Source organism: Otolemur garnettii, unplaced genomic scaffold (assembly GCF_000181295.1).
Source record: "Otolemur garnettii isolate 467f Iridium unplaced genomic scaffold, OtoGar3 scaffold00036, whole genome shotgun sequence".
Lineage (NCBI taxonomy): Eukaryota > Metazoa > Chordata > Mammalia > Primates > Galagidae > Otolemur > Otolemur garnettii.
The window spans coordinates 1,473,678-1,476,885 of record NW_003852431.1 but is presented as its reverse complement, the minus strand read 5'-3'; positions in this window follow the sequence as shown (position 1 = coordinate 1,476,885).

Here is a 3,208-nt window from a genome sequence, read left to right as displayed (position 1 = left end):
GTGTTATATGGATTAATGAAGAAGAAAAGATACTCCGTATGTTCTTACAAGACTCACCTTAGATGTAAAGGCCCACATGGGTTTAATGTGAATGGATTAAAAGGTATTCCTTGCAAATGGTAACTAAAAGAGATAGGTAGCTGCACATTTCTAATATGAAATGAATTTTAAGTTAAAAACTGTCTTAAGGGACAATTAAAGCTATTTTATAATGAGAAAAGAATCAATTCACCAGGAAGTTATAATAATTTTACATATATGTGTATATGTACCTAGCATCAGAGCACCCAAATATGTGGGGAAAAAGGAGACATGGAGTGTAGCACAATGCGAGCAGGAGATTTTACTACCCCACATTCAATAAAAGATAGAATAATAAGTAAGATGAATAATAGGCCTGGAAAACACTACAGAACACATGGAACACATGCATGTGCACATAATATTCCACATAGCAGCATCAGAATACACATGGCTCTCAGACATACCTGGAAAATTCTAGAGGACTAATTACATTAAGCCACTAAGCCTGTCATAACAAATTTAAGAAAATTGGCATCCTACTAAGTATCTTCTTCAATCCCAGTTATATCAAACTGGAAATCCATAGTGGTAAAAAAATGTAAAATTCAGAGATACAAGGACATTTAATAACACCTTTTTGAAAAATCAATGCATCAAAAAAGAAATGATAATGAAATTAGAAAATATTTTGAAAAAATTGAAAATGTGTATATGAAAACATGCATACTAAAACTTACAAAATGAAGCAAAAGCAAAACTATGATGCAATTTCTTTTTCTTTTTCTTTCTTTCTTTCTTTTTTTTTTTTTTTAGAGAAATAGTCTCCCTTTATTGCCCTCTGTAGAGTGCTATGGTGTTGCAGCTCACAGCAACCTCCAATTCCTGGGCTTAAGTGATTCTCTTGCCTCAGCCTCCCGAGTAGCTGGGACTACAGGCACCTGCCAGAATGTCTGGCTATTATTTTGTTGCAGTTTGACCAGGTCTAGGTTTAAACCTGCCATCCTCAGTATATGGGGCTGGCGCCCTACCGACTGAGCCACAGGTGCTACGCTATGATGCAATTTAGTGATAAATACTTTCATTAAAAATGAATAAAGACCTTACATCAGCAACTTTATGCATAAAGTAAATTTAAGAAGAATAACAAACCAAAGTTAGGTACCATAGCTTACACCTGAACCCTACTACTCAGGGAGGCCAAGGAAAGAGATTGCTTGAGTTCAGGAGTTTGAGACCAACCTGAGCAAGAGGGAAACCCATCTTTACTAAAAATAGAAAATTTAACCAGGCATGGGGTGGGTGCCTATAGTCCCAGATACATGGAAGGCTGAGTCAGAGGGTTGAGGTTACAGTGAGCTATGATGAAGCCACTGCACTCTATCTGAGGGAGACAGAACAAGACTGTGTCTCAAAAAAAAACCAACCCCCCCCAAAAAAACCTTAGCATAAAGAAAACAAAGGATATAATAAAAATAAGGATAGAGAATAGAAAAACAATAAAAATATTAGCAAAAACCAAGTCTGCCATTTGGAAAGCTAACTAAAAATCAATGAACTTTAAGATTTCAAGACAATTAAGGAAATTAGTATGAGAAGACTCAAATAACACAATTAATAATGAAAAAACAGACTGATATCGCAGAAATAAAAATAGTTATAAGACAGTATTATAAACAATTATATAGCAATTATATAGCCTAGAAAGATAAAAATAAATGTTTAGAAACATAAACCTACCAAGAGGTGGTGCCCATAGCTCAGTGGGTAAGGCGCCAGCCACATACACCCAGGCTGGGTTCAAAGCCGGCCCAGGCCAGCTAAAACAACGACAACTGCAACAATAAATTAGCCACACATTGTGGTGGGTGCCTATAGTCCCAGTTACTAGGGAGGCTAAGGCAAGAGAATACCTTAAGCCCAAGAGTTTGAGGTTGCTGTGAGCTGTGATGCCGTGGCACTCTACCAAGGGGAACATGACTCTGTCTCAAAAAAAAAAAAAATTGATTTAGTATTAATAAATTTGATCCAGTATTACTAAATCAAGATGGGACATACCAAGACTGAATAACAAATAATCTGTACAGACCTACAATTAAAAGCATTGAACCAGTAATCAACAACTTCCTAACAAACAAAATTCCAGAAGACCTCAAATAACAAATATAATCATGAAAAAAAATTACCAAAGCTATAAAGTCCTCACATTTTCTGATTTTATAACTTACTACAGAGCTACAATCCTTAAAACTGAATGGCACGGGTATAAAGACAGACACATAGACTAACGGAACAGAAATAAATCAGAAATGAAAGAGGCAAAATAAACCTTCATATGATCATGAATAAGCTTCCCAAGACTATAGACTGGGGAAAAAATGATTTGACAAATGGTATTTAGAAAACTGGATATCTATATGCCAAATATGAGGATGGATTCTCATCTTTCAACATCTACACACATTGGCTCAAAGATTAAACGAGGCCTAAATCTATCAAACTCCTAGAATAGAAAAGAAGAAAAGCTTCAGGGCATTAGAATGGGAAATCTGATCCAATCAGAACAAGTAACCAAGACAAAAATAAGCAAATTGGATTATAATAAACTTAATATCTGTGTAGCACAGGAAACAATCAACAGAGTGAAGAGACAAAGGACAGAATGGAAGCAAATACTTTGCAGGACATTCATATTAGACAAGTGGTTAACATGCAGAATTTGTAAAGAACTTATTTGACTCAAAATAAATAAAAATCAAATGACCCCTAATTCAGAAATAGGAAAAAGGCTTGAGTAGCTATTGCTCTAAAAAGTAATACAAATGTCAAATGTTATATGAAAATATGCTTAAAATTATACCCAGACCATTGCAAATTGAAACAACAGTGAGACATCGGCTCACAACTGTTAGGAAGGCTACTATAAAAAAGAATTGTTGGAAAATACATGGAAAAATTGGAATTCTTACAAATTGTGGGTGAAATTGTTAGACAATATAGCTACTATGGAAAGCAGCATGAAACTTTTTCAAAATATTAAAAGTAGAATTAGCATAATACCCAGAGATTCCACTTCTAATTATATATTAAAAATAAGGTCTCAAAGACATACTTGCACAACCATGTTTCTTGCTGCCTTATCCATAATATCCAAGATCTGGATATAAGTTAAATATCCATCCAAGAT